Source organism: Pongo pygmaeus, chromosome 15 (genome assembly GCF_028885625.2).
Source record: "Pongo pygmaeus isolate AG05252 chromosome 15, NHGRI_mPonPyg2-v2.0_pri, whole genome shotgun sequence".
Lineage (NCBI taxonomy): Eukaryota > Metazoa > Chordata > Mammalia > Primates > Hominidae > Pongo > Pongo pygmaeus.
In genome coordinates this window covers 30,518,506-30,538,998 of record NC_072388.2, presented here as the reverse complement: position 1 = coordinate 30,538,998, position 20,493 = coordinate 30,518,506, and the positions used below count along the sequence as shown (strand labels likewise).

The 20,493-nt window shown below is 39.3% G+C and overlaps 1 protein-coding gene and 2 non-coding genes across 4 annotated transcripts in view; 1 reads left to right on the top strand and 2 right to left on the bottom strand.

Annotated features, from left to right (window-relative positions):
• The window catches only part of AKAP6 (A-kinase anchoring protein 6), a 626,632-nt gene extending 624,836 nt beyond the window's left edge, over positions 1-1,796 (bottom strand). Inside the window, exon 1 of one of the 2 annotated variants that reach the window (XM_054449571.2) lies at positions 1,427-1,796. The gene's annotated coding sequence lies outside the window, so the exon portion shown is untranslated. The remainder of the gene's footprint in view (positions 1-1,426) is intronic. The other variant, XM_054449565.2, reaches the window with a different exon arrangement.
• On the top strand, positions 295-401 carry LOC129013498 (U6 spliceosomal RNA). Its single transcript, XR_008493958.2, has one exon. It is a non-coding gene; the product is annotated as a U6 spliceosomal RNA (small nuclear RNA).
• On the bottom strand, positions 951-1,057 carry LOC129013497 (U6 spliceosomal RNA). Its single transcript, XR_008493957.1, has one exon. It is a non-coding gene; the product is annotated as a U6 spliceosomal RNA (small nuclear RNA).
• Positions 1,797-20,493: the final 18,697 nt, after the last annotated feature.

Genomic DNA, 20,493 nt, shown 5'->3' with positions numbered 1-20,493 from the left:
CCGCGGCACGAGAACTCAAAGCCCCGGGCCTGGGTCCCACGCGGGGCTCCTTACCCAAGGTGCCCCGGGCGCTCATTTGCATGTCCCACCCAACAGGTAAACCTGACAGGTCGTCGCGGCCAGGTAAGGCCTGGCGGTCAGAGCACCAAAAGTACGAGCCTTGTGATGAGTTCCGTTGCATGAAATTCTCCTAAAGGCTCCAAGATGGACAGGAAAGCGCGCAGTTCGGTCACCGTAACTAAAACAGGTGAAAGACTCCCGTGCTTTATAAGGCTTGTGGACAGAGTTTGTTTTGTGCTTGCTTCGGCAGCACATATACTAAAATTGGAACGATACAGAGAAGATTAGCATGGCCCCTGCGCAAGGATGACACGCAAATTCGTGAAGCGTTCCATATCTTGCGCGGTTCAACGAAGGTTGTTGGACAGGATATGGTGGTGCTCGTAGAGGTTGGTCAGGATCTCTCTGGGTCTGTTTTCCTGCTGGCGAACTTGGCCCACTGGACACCTACGATGCTGTTTGGGCCTTCCCACCAGTCCTGTCGCCCAGTGGGCTCACTTTCTCGACAGCCTCCATCTTCAAGGCGCCTAGTCACGTTACTATTAAGTTACCTAGGTGATCCTTGTATCTGCGTCCAAATACTTGTTTTCATTGATTAAAATATGCTTTCAGGCTGGGCAATGAACATTCCTCCCAATCAAATTTCCCATCACAGAATCAATGAAGAAGGCACAAGGTGACCTTTCTCCATTTCCAAAATGCGTATTAACGATCTATTCGCACACAACATTCTACGGGTGACTCTGCTCCGTTCCCACTTCATAAATTTCACACATTTTTTTTTAATGAAAACCACAATTTCGTCATTGGGTACTACCTGTTTTGGCTTAGATTCACACTATTTCCTTAGTGCTAATTAGCAGATACTGAAATAATCTTGACAGACTGCGCAAAATATGGAACGCTTCACGAATTTGCGTGTCATCCTTGCGCAGGGGCCATGCTAATCTTCTCTGTATCGTTCCAATTTTAGTATATGTGCTGCCGAAGCAAGCACGAAACTAGCTCTGTCCACAAGCCTTATAAGGCACGGGAGTCTTTCACCTGTTTTAGTTACGGTGACCGAACTGCGCGCTTTCCTGTCCATCTTGGAGCCTTTAGGAGAACTTCATGCAATGGAACTCATCACAAGGCTCGTACTTTTGGTGCTCTGACCGCCAGGCCGTACCTGACCGCGACTGACCTGTCAGGTTTACCTGTTGGGTGGGACATGCAAATGAGTGCCCGGGGCACCCTGGGTAAGGGGCCCCGCGTGGGACCCAGGCCCGGGGCTTTGAGTTCTCGTGCCGCGGACTTCAGCCCGCGGAGCATGCCGGGAGTCTGGCAGTCCGTGCGGCAGCAGTGGAGCGCGGAGGATAGGGCTGACCTGGAGCGTTTGGCGTCTCTCCGAAGCCTCTCTCAGAGCTGGGGAGGCGGTGGGCCCGCTAAGTCACTAGGTCGAGTAGGGATCTTCCCCAAAACATGGAAGTTTTTACCGCTATTTCGCCGGTGACATGGGGGCCTTGTGCCAACAGACTTTGCTGAAGTGAACCCAGAGTTCAACTTTCCGGGAGAGTCACTGCAACGATTCGATCACTCAGTTCTGGAGCGGTGGGCACCACATTCTAAGTTGCCGTGGACTCCACTGGCATCTGCGTGACTATCTCCGGCCGGTGTGAATAGGCCCCCGTCGGGTCGGGGAGTGAGGACCTTGGACAGGGCGGCCATACCCCTCTCATACAGCAGCTCCTCTGTGCATTCTGCGCAGGCGCTTCTGGGGTCACGGACGGAGGAGCCCGGGCGAGTAGCCACGCCCCTTCACAGGTGTCTTCCCTCGACCGCTACTTTCGCCCCTGGCAGACAAACACAGGAACGCTAAAAAACAGGCTGAGAGGTGGATTTGAGGAATTACATCGTTCACTTAGAGTTGAACTGGAGAAGCATTCTTGTACGTCCTTATACCTCCCTGCACTCTCATCCTAACCGTGTTAGGATACAAACGTACAGGACAGACCTACCCGCAAGAAATACTGTTAAGAGTTAAATATTCTGATTTTTAACTACAGCGAAAATCGTACTGTTCAAGTCATATCTCTGAGCGTTGTGAGATGAGAGCCAAAGATCAAAGCCTTTGTTATTTATTTGGTTACAGTATTTCATACATTGAAGTAAGTAAAGGGCAAATGTTTGCCTGTGTTGCGTTAAAACGGCACGTTGAATGAGGAATATGGCACATTTACCAATAACTGGGGTTATGCTTTTTTTCCTTCCTGTGGTCGTTTTACCCCTTCCTATAACAATATTTTGAAGTAAAAACCTACTAAAAATCAGTAATTGAGAACAATTTTAATTGGTATCCAATTTTCTGACGTACCAAAAGAAAATAGTGTGAAATCATATACGAGTTTCTGGTATTGCTGAGCCAAAAACAGAAAAAGGAACAGAAAGTTAAGCCCACAGGAATTATTACTAAACCTATCCTTTTCTGTGTTTGTGGTTATAATTCTTTTCTTTCACAGCTTTTGAAAAGTAATAGAAACATTATGTTCTTTCTCCCCTCAAAGAAATTAGGCAAAAATGACTTTCCTGTTGAGTTAAATTGTCCAATTACAAATAAAATGTGCTTTGATATATTTCTTCTAACGCCCTGTCTTTCCAATAAGCTATTTCTGCTTTGTGACTTCAAAGCTAGGAAGCAGTAAATTGATGTTCAATTTTATGATTGAAGAAGTATATCAAAATTCTTTCATGTTCTCTCTTAAAAACCTTACAACTAATCAGTTTATTAAAGGATACATGGTTAGAAGAATCTATAGAAGGACGATCAGAGTTACAGGGTCATGAACTTGATGTCTGCAAGCTATATGCGCCTTCAGAGTTAGGCTGCATTCCCAGATGACGACTTATAAACTCTTTCCATTCTGAAAAGAGGGAGAAGACTTAGCACATACAAGAAAAAGAAATGTTTGAAGGTTGGCAGGAGATAAATCCATTAGGGGAAAAAAATCTTTATAAACGGTTGTAGGCCTGGTGAGGTCCCAGAGTTTTGTGAGGCCAAGGTGGGAGGATCCCTTGAGACCAAGTGTTCAAAACCAACTGGGAAACTTAGTGAGACCCCAGCCTCCCTATCTCCCTCTATATATAGCTATATCTATATCTATCTATATATAGATAGATAGAAATTTAAATATATATTATATATTTACATAGATATATTTATATATATATAATCTAGATATATATTATATAGATATATAGATTATATATTATATACATAATCTATATATTATATAGATATATCTAGATTATATATTTATAGCTAGATATATATTATATATTTATAGCTAGATATATATTATATTCAGATATATAAAATATATATTATATATATCTAGATATAAATATAGATATATCTATAAAATATATATCTAGATATATCTATAAAATATATATCTAGATATATCTATATTTATATCTAGATATATATATCTTCAGGTATATACACCCAGTATATATCTCTCTCTATATATATAAATATACACCCAGTATATCTACATATTTATATAGAGGTATATACTGGGTATATATACCTGAACATTACCTGAAGTTAGTTTAATTATTAAGATGATTTTTAAGCTATTTTTAAACTTTCAGTCTTGAATTTATAGTTAGACCATTGGAGATAAAGAAGAAACAAGGCTTCTCATTATGTTTTATTTATATCTGTGTGGGACTCTGTATACTGCGTGTATATGTATATATATATATATACACATACACACTCGGCCCAGTGGCATGCTCCCATAGTCCTAGCTATTTGTGAGGCTGAGGATAGCTTTAGCCCAGGAATTAAACACTGCAGTGAACTATGATCAAACTGCTACACTCCAGCCTGGGTGACAGAGTGAGAACCCTGCCAATAAAAATAAAAATAAAAATAAAGTAAGTTGTTTTAAATGCTCAGATGTGTACAGAAATACTAAGAAAACTTAATTTTAGAGTTATGGCGTTACTGAACAATGTAATGTTAAAAGAGCTAAAACAGAATTTCTCACAGGTGATTTATGTATGTCCTCTTTTAAAGCACAAAATTCTCCCAAGATCACCATTGTTACTTAAATTTCCTCTATTGTTCTTTAAATAAATATAGACACAAAACAGCATAAACTCCTTTCTCCTATAGCTGTTACACAGCTCTAAAACAAAAGCAGATTTGCAAATTCGACATGAAGGTACAAATCAATAAAATTCAAATTAACAGCATTAATGTATTAATGTATTGCAGAACATAATGCAGTTTGAGTTTGCCAACATATTAGCCATATCTTTTTTTTTTTTTGAGACAGAGTCTTGCTGTGTCGCCCAGGCTCACCACAACCTCCGCCTCCCAGCCTCCAGCAATTCTCATGCCTCACCCTCCTGGGTAGCCAGGATTACAGGCATGCACCTCCACACCCAGCTGATTTTTGTACTTTTAGTAGAGACGGGGTTTCACCATGTTGGCCACACTGATCTCAAACTCCTGGTCTCAAGTGATCTGCCTGCCTTGGCTTCCCAAAGTGCTGGGATTACAGGTGTGAGCCACCGCGCCCGGCCTAAAGCTGTATCATTGGGATTACAGGTGTGAGCCACCGCGCCCTGCCTAAAGCTGTATCATTGGGATTACAGGTGTGAGCCACCGCGCCCGGCCTAAAGCTGTATCATTGGGATTACAGGTGTGAGCCACCGCGCCCGGCCTAAAGCTGTATCATTGGGATTACAGGTGTGAGCCACCGCGCCCTGCCTAAAGCTGTATCATTGGGATTACAGGTGTGAGCCACCGCGCCCGGCCTAAAGCTGTATCATTGGGATTACAGGTGTGAGCCACCGCGCCCGGCCTAAAGCTGTATCATTGGGATTACAGGTGTGAGCCACCGCGCCCGGCCTAAAGCTGTATCATTGGGATTACAGGTGTGAGCCACCGCGCCCGGCCTAAAGCTGTATCATTGGGATTACAGGTGTGAGCCACCGCGCCCGGCCTAAAGCTGTATCATTGGGATTACAGGTGTGAGCCACCGCGCCCGGCCTAAAGCTGTATCATTGGGATTACAGGTGTGAGCCACCGCGCCCTGCCTAAAGCTGTATCATTGGGATTACAGGTGTGAGCCACCGCGCCCGGCCTAAAGCTGTATCATTGGGATTACAGGTGTGAGCCACCGCGCCCGGCCTAAAGCTGTATCATTGGGATTACAGGTGTGAGCCACCGCGCCCTGCCTAAAGCTGTATCATTGGGATTACAGGTGTGAGCCACCACGCCCGGCCTAAAGCTGTATCATTTAATGCAGCATGGAGTTAGTATAACAGTATAATTTAAATCACCACTAAATATACATCCAATCAGATTTTGCTGAAATTTGGAATAGGAAAGATTACCTGAAGTTAGTTTTAATTATTAAGACTATTTTAAAGCTATTTTTAAAGTTTCAGTCTTGAATTTGTAGTTAGACCACTGAAGATAAAGAAGAAACAAGGCTTCTCACTGTGTTTTTATTTATATCTGTGTGGGACTCTATTTGGCAAATATTGCAACAATTGTTGGCAAAAAAGAAAAAGATTAATGGAGATAGTCTGTGTCCTCAAAAATTCTCTCTCACTCTCAAAACAGGGCAGACAGGTTTCTGTAGTGAAACAATTCTGACACAGGCATCACACAGCTTGTGGTTTTTCAAACAGGCTTAGCACCATGTCTGCCATATGAATGAGGCTTGAGAGGCAGAATTTCAGAAGGTGATTAGTAGATACCAAAAGTCACTCATTTACACCATTTCAAAGTTAATCATAAGTTGAATTTTATTATTTTTCCATCCTGTTTTCTTTTTAGAATATTCAAATTACTGTTAACTTTTATTGGTACAACATGTCTGAAAGCATTTGGCTTTTGCCTGGTACAAATATATCACTTATATTATTCAATCTGTCCCTGTTCATTTCTTATTAGCCCCTACAAAGTAGTACATTAGTCAATCGTGTTATTTTCATTATGTGAAATCAAAGTATTGATTTATTAAAACCATAAGAAACTAAAGTCTTGGTAATCAGAAATGTTATTCTTGTATGTATTATCACTGAGAAAAAGAAATTTTGACTTCATTAACAAGTAATTCAACATAAGCATGGTGGCAGACACTAGCCATTGCTGTCATTTAGATAGCAGGACATGCCCGCCTAATAGCAGCCAGTTACAAATACTGTCACACTGACAGTCCGTTAGCTAAGTTAGATGGCATGGCAAACAATGAAGATTCATATTGAAATCTCATGACAATATTTAGTTATAAGGTGAATATTCAGATGTTTTAGACCCTGCCTATTTTAATATTTTAAGATGATCATCCCAATAAAAAACAATTTATTTCTAAAAATCCTCTAGAGAATCTTCTAACCCTTAAGAATCTGTCTGAAGACTCCAAGAGGTTCTAGATCCTAGTCTCAGGAACACTGTATAGGCTGATACAGAAAAATTCAATTCCTGGAATTTGTGTATCATTATATTTATTCTTTCCTAGAGGTAACAACTCAAGAGTTAGAAAATGTGGTGGAAGGGTGTAATATTTATTAATCAACAAATACTTGACAGGTATTTTTTTACATACAAGATTGCATTTAGTATTTGCAATAATTCCGACATAGCTATTACCCATTCTACAGCTGAGGAAACTGATGCTCAAAAGAATTATGTACCTTGCGGCCGGGCCTGGTGGCTCATTCCTGTAATCCCAGCACTTTGGGGGGACGAGGCGGGCGGATCACGAGGTCAGGAGATGGAGAACATCCTGGCTAACACGGTGAAACCCCATCTCTACTAAAAATACAAAACAATTAGCTGGGTGTGGTGGCGGGCACTTGTAGTCCCAGCTACTCGGGAGGCTGAGGCAGGAGAATGGCCAGAACCCGGGAGGCAGAGCTTGCAGTGAGCCAAGATTGTGCCACTGCATTCAAGCCTGCGCGACAGAGCGAGACTCCGTGTCAAAAAAAAAAAAGAAGAATTATGTACCTTGCTTAAATGCATACTGTTAATAAAAGCAGGTTAGGGGAAAGACAACATTCAAACTAAGGATCCTCAGAATCCTAATCTCAACCTTTTTCTATTATTCTGTCATTTAATTTAACATTAAAGATAACCAAATACTGTATAGCTTTAACAAGGAAAATTTTTATGGACTGATTTGAAATTCAATCAATACATAGGACATAATAAAAGGAAAATCTTCAGTCAGGTCTATGTGTTCTAGATTATGAAGGAAAATAATTCAATATCAGACCACCTTCCAAAATGTTTCCGGGCTACGTTCTTTAAACTACTGATGCTTACACATGAAATGAAAGGTAATATAATTGTCATAGAAATAAAAACAAAGGAAAAAGCCTGCAACTATAAACAACAATAATGAAATTATCCAAGACACATCATCTGTGCCCATGTTAGTCTCCATTAATAGAAATGATTCAGAATTGTCTTAGTGTTCAGTTTTCGAATAAAGTGACTAAATAATAATTTAATTATTTAAATGCATGTTTCATCAATCAAAATCACCTTTATTTTAGGCAATAAACTTTTGTTTTAATAAAATAGTTTTCATTACAGGATCCCAGGAGAGTTACATAGAGTCCCAGCATTTCTGAGAGCTTCTACAAAGGTAGATAAAGCAGTTATCTTTTTTGTAAGTACACAAAAATTAATTTGGGATGGAAATTCTAAAAGAAAACATAGGAAAATAATTTTGCAACCTTGGGCTTAGCAAAGATTTCTAAGACAAGACACAGAAGGCAGAAACCATTAAAAAGTTAATAAATTGGACTTCACCAAAATTTCAAACTCTGCTCATTAAAAAAAAAAAAAAAAAAAAAAAAAAAAAGGCAAGGCAGAGACTTGGAGAAAACAATCATAATCAAATATCAGAAAAAGGAACTGTATCAAGAATAAATCAGAAACTCTCATAACTCAACAATAAAAAGAAGAACCCGAAGAAAATATGGGCAAAAGTCTTAAACAGACACTTCATCAAAAAATATACAAATAGTTAGTAAGAAAATGAAAAGATAACGTCATTAATCATCAGGAAACTGTTAGTGCAATGAATACAACACCTATTAGAATGGCTAAAATTTAAAAGACTGATAATACCAAATACTGGCAATTATATGGAATAACTAGAACTCTCATACATTGTTGGTTGGAGTGTAAAATAGTACTTCTTTTGAAGAACTATTTGGCACATTTTTATAAAGATAAACGTACACGACTGGGTGCAGTGGCTCACGCCTATAATCCCAGAACTTTGGGAGGACGAGGCGGGCAGACCACAAGTTCAGGAGCTCGAGACCATCCTGGCTAACACAGTGAAACCCCGTCTCTACTAAAAATACAAAAAAATTAGCCGGGTGTGGTGGCGGGCGCCTGTAGTCACAGCTACTCGGGAGGCTGAGGCAGGAGAATGGTGTGAACCCAGGAGGCAGAGCTTGCAGTGAGCCGAGATCACACCACTGCACTGCAGCCTGGGCAACAGAGCGAGACTCTGTCTCAAAAAAAAACGAAGAAAAGATAAACATACACTTACTTAAACTGTGACCCAGCAATCCTGCTCCTATACATTTGTCCAGCAGAAATTAAGACATATGTCCACAAAGATTCATATATGAACATTTACAATTGCTTTATTTGTAACAGTCTCAATCTGGAAACAATCAAAATGTCCATCAACAGGAGAATGAATAAATTGTGATATATTGATAGAAGGGAATATTACTCAGCAATAAGAAGAAACACAGTAGTGGTATGCACCACATGGATGAATTTCACAGACATATTTCACAAAAGAAGCCAAAAATGAAAGAATATATATTGTGTGCTTCTATTAATATAAAGTTTAAGAACAAGCAAAGCTACTTTAGTAGTGATGGAAAACAGAACAGCAATTGCTTAAAGGCAAGGGGGAATGTGAATTGACTAGAAAATGGTACAGAGGAACTTTCTGAAATGATTTAAAGCTCTATATCTTGATCAGCATGTAAGTAACATGTGGGTGTTGGGTATATTCATTTGTCAAAGCACATCAAGTATATACTTGAGATCTGTGCATCTCACCATTATGAATTATATCACAATAAAAAAAGCATGCTTAAATAAAAAGAAGAGAACATCAAAAACAAAAGACAAATCTGTTGCTGAAGTCTAATGCCAAAGGATTTACTGTTTCTAACCAGTGTACCATGGTTTTTGGAACTTTGTACCCTACCTGTACCCCGTCACTAAACATGTATTGATCCCATCATTACAAGGTATTAAGCTAAGCTGGAAGACATTGTGTCTGTGGAGGCGTCAGTCAAGTTGAGTCAAGAAACATATAAATATACTTCTAAAGTAGTTCACTGAATGCTTTTAACTTATATTAATTCCTTTATTTAATAAGTATTTACTGAGCCCTTATTTATATGCCAGGCAATGTTCTAGGCACCAGAGGTTCAGCAGTGACCATGACACTGCACCCCTTGCCTCATGGGAGTTTCATTTGACTATGGAAGAGATAGATAATTTAAAAGTATACAAATAGGCCCCGTGCGGTGGCTCACGCCTATAATCCCAACACTTTGGGAGGCCGAGGAGAGCGGATCACCTGAGGTCAGGAGTTCGAGACCAGCCTGGCCAACATGGTGAAACCCCATCTCTGTTAAAAATACAAAAATTAGGTGGACGTGGTGGCGCGCACCTGTAATCCCAGCTGAGGCACAAGAATAGCTTGAACTCGGGAGGCTGAGGCACAAGAATAGCTTGAACCCGGGAGGCGGAGGCTACAGCAAGCCAAGATCGCACCACTGCACTCCAGCCTGGGCAATAGAGTCAGACTCCATCTAAAAAAAAAAAAAAAAAAAAAAAAAAAAAGGATACAAATAAATAAATGAGGTAATTTCAGATGGTGAAAAATACATTGAAGAAAATGAAATATTTAGAAAATGAAACATTTGATCACATTTTACTCATTTCTGAGGAAGGGTGTGTGAATCACATATTTGCTTGTCATATTATACTTACTGCCATTGACTTCAAAGATCAACTCTCACATACTTTTATTCTCACTGTGCAGTGAAAACAGTTTCAAAATGAGAACGAGGCCATATTTTACCAGTGCACATTTATGTACATCTTATTTTCTTACATGCTCCTTTAAAAAGGACAGATTGACAATTCACCAGATCATTACACACAAATTAAGAGCATATAGACCGTGTGTTTAACCAAAGCACACCACACTGTTAAAATCCACTATGGTCCCTCAGTTTCACTGGGAACTCTCACTTTTTCCTCAGGGCTCAAGTATTTAGAGAGTTATACTTGTAAGTGACTAGAGATTTTTAAAACCTACTGGCTTGAGATAACTCATGAAAATCAGACTACATACCAACCCCTCATCCATTATATCATGCATAGTATAGAGAGTAAAGGTTTCAGACTGTGGAAGTCTTATTAGCACCTAGTACATTGGAATTGTTTGAGAGACATACAGCTGTCCCACACTATTTCACCAGCCTATGCATCTGTTACCACTCAACAGTATTGTTGCTTTTGATCTTTTAATGTTTATATTGCTTCTCATCAAAATAGAAACAGAGATACCAGACATTAGAATTTTAGCTATGTTTAACATCATTGAAAGCTCAAATTGTAGTAATCTTGACTAAAATCTCGAATCTTGTCATAAAGCCAGCTTTCTCAAAGCCAAGCAAATCTGTGCAAGGCAAAACATGGGTGAGATTATTTCCTATTATTTTAATTTCTACTATGGTTTATACCATTTTGAGAAATGGTGTTATCTTTCATTAAGCTCTATTAGCACTTCATGGAAGACAACAGGTGACAAGCATCATTAGTCATTGCCTGCTTGGAAACAGAGACGCTTCCAGGAGGCAACACAGTCAGCCTAGTGGCTTACTGGCAGAACTGAAGTTACACCAGAGTGCTGAGTTGTCCTTTCTGGGCTAATCTTCTGGCATCCCTTCTATACCACACAACTCATATAACTTTTGCTGATTGTTAGTTGATTCTATACATGATGAAAATCTATATTTATGTTCATTTGCCTTGCAAAATAATGATGACAGTGTTGGTAGCTCTCAATAAACCTAGAACAGGTATTCAAGTGGAGGCAAGCAATTAAACAGAGAAGGACACTCAGGCCGCACAATCACCTGAACAAAAAGAAAATTAATAATAAAAATGACCACTTACATAAGAATGAAAATGAAAATGGACCCCTACAATTTATACAGGAAGGCTGAGTTGGGTTTTTCCATTCTATTTTATGAAAACATATTCAGCGTGTTCGTAATCACATGAAAAACAATCACTCGTGTCCTTTTAAAGCAGAGTTTGAAGCTGATGGCAGATGCAGGAAAATGCCTGTTTATCAGATCTTGCTTCACGTTTTCCAGCAGAAATGTGTCGTATTCTAGACTGAGAAAATAACTCCAGGTCGCCTTCCTTGGCTGGCACACATGATGATGTCTGAACTCATCGTAGAATGTTTTATCCTCTTTGGTCCTTTCTCATCATTCTGAGATACATGGTCAGTAAAGATACCCCCTTTTGCTAAATCATATGGCCCTTAAACCTTTGGAGTTGTTAGAAACAATGCTTTTGGGCAGGACATATCTGGATTTGAATCTCAGTGTGCCATTTACTAATGTGGTCCTGGGTAAGTTCTTTGTGCTTCCCCAGTTCCTTGAATTGGATGTAAGACCTACCTCCTCACATTATTGTAAGATTGAAATAAGATGACATTTGAAACATACCTGGCTCATGAAAAGTACTCAAATAACTATTGGCTCATTTCCAATCTGCTTCTTTCTCGTAATTCTTATCACACATTGCCTCATATAAGTAGTTATCTGTGTTATGTTTTATCTTTACCCCTCACTAGACTATAACCTCCCTAATGGTTGGGATGACAGCTCACTCATTTTTGTGTCCCCTGGACCTCCACCACATAGTGCCTTAGACAGAGTGGGCACTTGGAAACTATATAGTGAATGTTATTTTTTCTAACTCAGCATATTCTCAGCAATTTAGTGAAATAAAACCATAGCCAAAATGTCCAGTGATGTCTCTTTTCTCCATTAGGTCAGCTGCTTTTATTTTTAGAAGGGTCTTTCTGAGCATTCACTTAGACTGATGGCCATTTACTGCAGGCAAGCAATCTTCTCAGGTTAGATTGGACTATCTATTTTCACAATTCAGATGAGGCTTTGCTTTTATCCTGAGTTTGTGACATGCATGTTTAGATGAGCCCAAAGGGTAAAGCAGCCGAATTATCCCACCTTTTGTCAACTGAACATTCATTACCTACACTGGCAGATTTCTAGCATGGCTGACTATATACATGACTCTACATATGACTATATGTATGCAAATAAAACATATACATAGAATTTGTATAGTCTTTTATATATAAAATATATTTTAGGGAAACATAAATGTGTCCAAAATTCTTTGATCCAAGAAAAAAACGTTTAAGTTCTACAGAGGTAAAATAAATGGCAATTCTATAAATACTTCAAAGAGGCAAAATGAAATGAAAAAATCAGTCACACTGAGCTATGCTTTGTGCATTTTACCTTGAAAAAATTTAAATACATTAGACTTGAATATTTATGAATTAAGTACAACTTTTCTTTCCTTTACCTTTCCCTTTGGCTCTTTGACCTTAGAAAACCTCCATTTTCTTATCTCACAGGGCTGTTTTAGGGATTAAATGAGATAAGTTTACACAATCCCCAACACAGTGCCTACTACACATTACAAACTCAAGTGTGTGGCAGGCTGTACTGCTATTTATGGCGCACCATAAGCCTGGGACTTCCTTTTAGTGAAAAAAAACCAAAAAGGAAGTGCTCAGCAAAAATCAAGCCAGGAACTTCCCAATCCCTTCTCCCTGAGCCCACAGACATTCCAAATATCTTTGTGTTGACATAGTGTAAGAATTCTGGTCCCAGCAAAAGTTAGCAAGAATATTACCTTGAAACAAACAAACAAACAAAGATACCGTCTTGAGGGGAGAAAAGCAAAGAAGGGATTGCCAAGGTTGGTGAGGGCACTCAGGGAATTTCTAAGGGCTACAAACAAAAACACCACCTTTGCCGGGCGCGGTGGCTCATGCCTGTAATCCCAGCACTTTGGGAGGCCAAGGAGGGCGAATCAATTGAAGTCAGGAGTTTGAGGCCAGCCTAACCAACATAGTGAAACCCTGTCTCTACTAAAAATACAAAAATTAGCCAGGTGTGGTGACGCGCACCTGTAATCGCAGCTACTCAGGAGGCTGAGGCAGGAGAATCGCTTGAACCTGGGAGGCGGAGGTTGCCATGAGCCGAGATTGTGCCATTGCACTCCACCCTGGGTGACAGGTTAAGACTCCATCTTAATTAAAAAAAAAAAAAAAGATACCACCTTGGGGGAAAAAAGCAAGGAAGTGATTGCCAAGTTTGGTGGGGGCACTCGGGATTTCTAGGAGCTGGCAGTATTCTAGATCTGGGTTGTGGCCACATGGTTTCACTTTGTGATAATGTCAATGTTTTATGTACTTTGCTGTATGTGGGCCATATTTCACAATGAAAAAGATTTAAAATGAGGGGTGTGTGTGTGTGTGTGTGTGTGTGTGTGTGTGTGTTTTGAAAAAAAAGAATACCTTCTTGGATTTTTAGAGTGTTTTATGCTTCTCAGAAGGCTTTCAAACAGGTGATACACTGTGAATCAAATAGGACTTCCTCTATTTGATATAAAGATGTTAAAAGAAGTATCTGAGGTTACATTCTGCTAGTTCCTGATAGAGCCTGGGGTTTAGGACAAAGATGTCCTAAGTTTAGAGTTCTGTTTACTTCTCCAAACTTTCTTCCAAACCAAGATGTGCACTTTGTACCATGTTAATATTATGCAAACTAATATCTTAAATAATTTTAAAATTATGAAATATTTCAAACATATAAGCAAGTATAGAGACTATAAGGAAAACCACATAATCTTATTTACTTACCCAATTTGCCTCAAACTTTGAAAAAATAATAACATTGTACACATATCTTAGACTCTGTGTACCTCTCCTGGCTTCCTTTCTCCACAAATTTCAGTTTCTGTGAGTTTAAAAAATAATTTTCCACATACGTATATATCCATAAACAATGCACAATATTCTTTCCCAGGGTTTAAAATTTTATTTAAATTGTGTCATATTACAATTATAATATTCTCCTGCAACTTTATGGTTTTTGTTAGTTTTGACTCAAAATTATATTTTTTCTATTTACCATGCTAATTCATGTAACTGCTAGATAGTATTCCCTGCCTGAATATAACATCATTTCTTTTTTTTTGAGATGGAGTCTTGCTGTCGCCCAGGTTAGAGTGCAGTGACATGATCTCTGCTCACTGCAAGCTCCGCCTCCCAGGTTCACGTCATTCTCCTGCCTCAGCCTCCCGAGGAGTTGGGACTACAGGTGCCCGCCACCATGCCCTGCTAATTTTTTGTATTTTTAGTAGAGACGGGGTTTCACCTTGTTAGCCAGGATGGTCTCGATCTCCTGACCTCATGATCCGCCTGCCTCGGCCTCCCAAAGTGCTGGGATTACAGGCATGAGCCACCGCGCCCAGCCTATAGCATCATTTTAAAATTTATTCACTCGGCCAGGCGTGGTGACTCATGCCTGTAATCCCAGCAGTTTGGGAGGCCGAGATGGGCGGATCACGAGGTCAGGAGTTCAAGACCAGCCTGGCCAACATGGTGAAACCCCCATCTCTACTAAAACGCAAAAAATTAGCCGGGCGTGGTGGCACGCACCTGTTGTCCCAGCTATTCGGGAGGCTGAGGTAGGGGAATCGCTTGAACATGGGAGGCAGAGGTTGCAGTAAGCTGAGATCATGCCACTGCACTCTAGCCTGGCAACAGAGCAAGACTCTGTCTCAAAAAAATAAAAAAATTTATTCACTCACAGAAAGAAGATTTAGGTTGTATCTATTATTTTGCTACCAAACAAGACTGATGAAAACATTCTTATAGAAGAGGGGTTGGAAAATTACAACCAGTGGACCAAATCTAGCCTGCCACCTATTTTTGTGTGCTGTGGTCCATGAGCTAAGAATGGTTTCCACTTTTTTTTGAGACACGGTATTGCCCTGTCACCCAGGCTGGAGTACAGTGGCCAAATCTCGGCTCACTGCAGTCTCGACCTCCTGGGTTCAAGCCATCCTCCCACCTTAGCCACCCGAGTAGCTGGGACTACAGGTTTGTGCCACCATGCCTGGCTAATTTTTTGTGTTTTTGTAAAGGTGGGGTCTCACCGTGTTGCCCAGGCTGTTCTTGAACTCCTGAGGTCAAGTGATCCACCTGCCTCGGCCTCCCAATGTGCTGGGATTAGAGCTGTGAGCCACTGCACCTGACTGGTTTTCACATTTTTAAATGGTTGAAAAAATTCAAAAGAAGAATAACATTTTGTAACACATGAAAGTTATATGAAAATCAAATCCCAGTGCTGATAAACTTTACTTGGAACACGGCAATGCCTATTTATTTACATATTATCTAAAACATTCACAGCAGAGCTGAGTAGTTGTGCTAGAGATCATGCAGTCCATAAAGCCTAAAATATTTGCCACCCAGCCCTTTACAGAAGAAGTTTACTGACCCCTATTATAGAGGTCTCTTAATGTATATATGTGAGAGCTTCTCTAGGATACATTTCCAGAAGCTGAATTATTGGGTCTTCAGGTACTAGAATCTTCAGCCTTACCTGATGCAGTCTAATTGGTTTCCAGATAATTATTCCAGTTCACACGACCACAAGCAATATATGAGAATGCCTGTTGATTTACTTGGTAATCCTTAATGTTATCATATTCTTAAGTTTGTGCCAGTCTGATTGGTATGAAACAGTATTACATTATGATTTTTATTTGCATTTCCATGATTACTTAGGAGAACAACCATTTTTTCCACAGATTTACTGTTAATTGCCTTTTCATAAACTTTTGTAATTTTCCGTTTTGATTATCATTTTCTTATTGATTTTCAAGAATTATTTATGTATTCTGTAATACTAATTCTTTCTAGGTTATGTTGGTTACTAATATCTTCTCCCTATGTTTTTGAGTCTCATCTTTTAACCTTGTTTGTGGTATCTTGTGTACAAATATATATTTGAATATAGTCAAATTTGTTAGTTTTCTTTATGGATTGTATAGCATTTTTTTCTTTTTCTTTTCTTCTTTTTTTTTTTCTTTTTATTTTTTGAGATGGAGTCTCACTCTGTCACCCAGGCTGGAGGGCAGTGGTATGATCTCGGCTCACTGCAACCTCCACTTCTCGGGTTCAAGTGATTCTCCCACTTCAGCCTCCCAAGTGGCTGAGATTACGGGCATGCTCCACCACACCCAGCCAATTTTTGTATTTTTAGTAGAGACGAGGTTTCACCATATAGGCCAGGCTGGTCTCGAACTCCTGAGCTCAAGTAATACACTCACCTTGGCCTCCCAAAGTGCTGGGATTACAGGGGTGAGCCACCGCATCCGGCCAATATTTTTTCTTATCTAAACATTATTCCTGGCCAGGCACGGTGGCTCACACCTGTAATGCAGCACTATAGGAGGTCAAGGAAGGTGGATTGCTTGAGGTCGGGAAACCAGCCTGGCCAACATGGTGAAACCCTGTCTCTAGTAATGATACAAAAAATTAGCCAGGCCTGGTGCACATGCCTGTAGTCAGCTACTCAGGAGGTTGAAGCTGCGGAGCTTGCAGTGAACCGGGATTGTGCTGCTGCACTCCAGCCTGAGCATCAGAACGAGACTCCCTCTCAAAAAAAAAAAAAAAAAAAAAAAAAAAGGCCAGGCACGGTGATTCATGCCTGTAATCCCAGCACTTTGGGAAGTAGGATCACCTGAGGTCAGGAGTTTTAGACCAGCCTGGCCAACATGGTGAAGCCTCGCCTCTATAAAATTCAAAGAAAAATTGTATTGTTGTATTCTAATGCCATAAAGATAATCCTTTATGTTTTCTTCTAAAACATTTGTGAAGTGATAACAAGCACTTATCTAACTACCTAGGTCAAGATGAATAGAGGACAGTTACTAACTTCAACTCCTACCTGTGCCACCAGAGCATGGAGTAATTCTAGCCAGCAAAGGAGCCAGTATTGCAAGAGTGAGAAAACAAGATAATAACTAAAAAAAATATATACTGATGACCTTGATTGGGGGAGTGGGTGGAAGTATAAGCTGCAGGTGCAAATCATAGAGGTGAGATGTTAAGTTAATGGGAGACAGGAAGTGAAAATGAAATCATTCTTTCAATAAGCTTGGCCATAAAGGAAATGAAAGCTGCAGAAGCAGATATAAAGTAAAAGAGACTTTTTTTGTTTTTTTATTAGAGAAACTTGAGCATGTTTATATGCTGATGGCAAAGAGTAGAGCAGAGAGTGAAGATTCAGAGATGAGGGGAGATCACTGATGGAGGCAGGTTCCTGAGGAGGCCAAGGAGGTGGGATGGAGATTGGATGGCAGGGGAAATCTACTCTTTCTCTTGCTGTAGTTACACCTCCCTGGGCTACCTCTCCCTCTTTCCTTAGCCTGTCAAAAAGCTATACATTATTTATTAAGACTATCTGGTATTGGCACAAAAGATAGACAAATAGATTAATAGAACCAAAAGGGCACCTGATTTATGACAAGGTAGCACTGAAGGGCAATGGGGAAAGGGCAATCTCTTCAGTAAACAATATTGGCAGCCGGACATGGTGGCTCATGCCTATAATCCCAGCACTATGGGAGGACAAGGCAGACAGATTGCCTGAGGTCAGGAGTTCAAGACCAGCCCGGCCAACATGGTGAAACCCCGTTTCTACTAAAAATACAAAAACCACTGTAATCCTAGCTACTCGGGAGGCTGAGGCAGGAGAATCACTTGAACCCAGGAGGCAGAGGTTGCAGTGAGCCAAGATTGGGCCACTGCACTCCAGCCTGCATGACAGAGCAAGACTCCATCTCAAAACAAACAACCAAACAAACAATAAACAATATTGACTCAACTGAATCTGTTTGCAGAAATCTTAATTTCTACCTCATGCCATACTTGAAAATTATTTCCAGATAGAATGTGTATCTAATATAAAAGGTAAGATAATAAAGCTTCTAGAGAATAATAACATAAGAAAGTATGTTAGTGACTTTGAAGTAAAGAAGGTTTTCTTAGACTGGAAGCAAAAAGTATTAACTATTGATAAGGAAAAGATTAGCTACACTAAAATTGGGGATTTATGTTCATCCCAAAAAAATCACCATTAAGAAAATGAAAAGATAAGCTCATGAGTAGAAGATATTTGCAATACATGTAACCAACAAAGGGCTCATATAGAAAGAATTCCAGCAAATCAATAAGAAAAAGACAACTGAAAAATGGGCAAAACACCTGAACAGGCACTTTACAGAAGAAGATATCCAAATGGCCAATACATATATGAAAAAGTCTCATTGTTATTGGTCATCAGTGAAATGCATATTAAAACTATCTTAAAAGACTGGCACCAAGGGTTGGCAGACATGTGGAGTATTCTAATTTTCATACAATTCCAGTGAGAGTATAAATTCATGCAACCATTTTGAAAACTATTTGTCAGTATCTGTTAAAGCTGAACGTACACATACTCTGTGATCCAGCAACCCACATGTGTATCTACACATGATTATGCATAGAAGCATTGTTCCTAAAAACCCAAATGTCTTGTCTTCAACAAGATAATAAATTAAGAAATATGTATTCAGTGCCACAACAACATAGATGAATCACACAAACATAACGTTGAGTGAAAGAAGCCAAACACAAAACAATCTACTCTGCTTCATTTTTATGAAGTTCCAAAACTAGTCTACTGTGCAAAACTAGGCAAAACTAGTCTACTGTGTTGGAATCAGAATAGCCATTATCTTTTAATAAGGAGTATAGAAAATGACTAGGCATATGGTGGGCTTCTGGAATTGTGATATTCAATCTATTTAACTGTGTGGTAGTTATACTGGTGTGTTTATTCTTCAATAATTCATCAAGGTATATAATTCTAATTTGTGCACTTTTCTATATATGTGTTAAACTTTGATTAAAATGTTCATTGTGAAAAATTAAAGCTATTATTCTGTCATAAACAGTGTCATCCACATAAACATTTTGTACTTTTCTACTTACCTTATGTACATATCTAGTCATTTCTCTATTAATCTTGTTCTTCTAATTGGAAGTATGAGATTAGAGGCTGAGTGCTACTTGTCTTTTGGTTTTCTGAGGGTCTTTGCACACAGTAGGTGTTTAATAAATATTTACTGAATTGAAACTTTAAACGATATATTAGAACTCTCTCTGGGAAGTTTTCAGCAAACATGTCATCAAACAATTACTACTGATTCATCCTTCTTCACCAACTGATCCTCTCCTTTATAATGTCCTAACATAAGATGAACATCCACAAACACTAAACAATCTATTACTGTTGCTTTGGAACATAACTATTTTGAAAAAGTTTCTCTAAGTGTTGCAAATTTTTTTCTGGGTCCTGGACTGGTGGGTATATGATCTATGGGTATAATTTGTCCATATACAGAAGTCAGGGACAGCAGCAAAATAATTTTTAATTGTCAGAATATTAAATATGTATCTAAAAGCTCTACTGAGAAGCCAAGCTGTCTGTTCACTAGAATAAATATCTTTTATTCTTCATTTAAAAAATGCTCCTATCCACACTGCACCACAAGGCCATCTGCTCTAAGCTATTTCTTCTAGTAAGAGTGAAAATGTGATGGATCCATCCATCTCTCTCTTTTCAAGGCCCATGGTTATCATATGTTGCATGTGTTTGCAGGAAGTCTGATGTAAGTTAAGTATACCATTTGTGACCACAGACCATGGCTAAGATAAGAAGCTTCTGTAACATGTTGCTTAGGGATACACAAAACAAAACCAAAAAAAAAAAAAAAGTAAAATAAGAAGCTTCTGTAGAAAGGAATATATGAAGTTGGCCTCAAATCATATCCTAATCAATTGACCAAATCAGGTTTTGTTAACTATATTGCTGACAGCAACTTTTTTGTGCAACCTTGCTTTCTAAGAGAGTCCTCCCACTTTTACTGGAGTCTGGATTAGGTGACCTTTTCTGAGCTCTCACACCCCCCAGGGCAATAACACTGAACTGTAATTTTCTCTTTATTGGCCCATCTCCCCCTCTAGATTATGAGGACCTTGGAGATCACGTCTTTTAAAAAAATATATCTCTAATTTCTAGCATCATATTTGGAACAAAGTTGGCATTTACTAGAATTACATATTTGAATGAAAGTATTAACTGCAGACTTCATCTGTCACATTCCGAACTTAAACAAGGCTCCATTGTTAATAT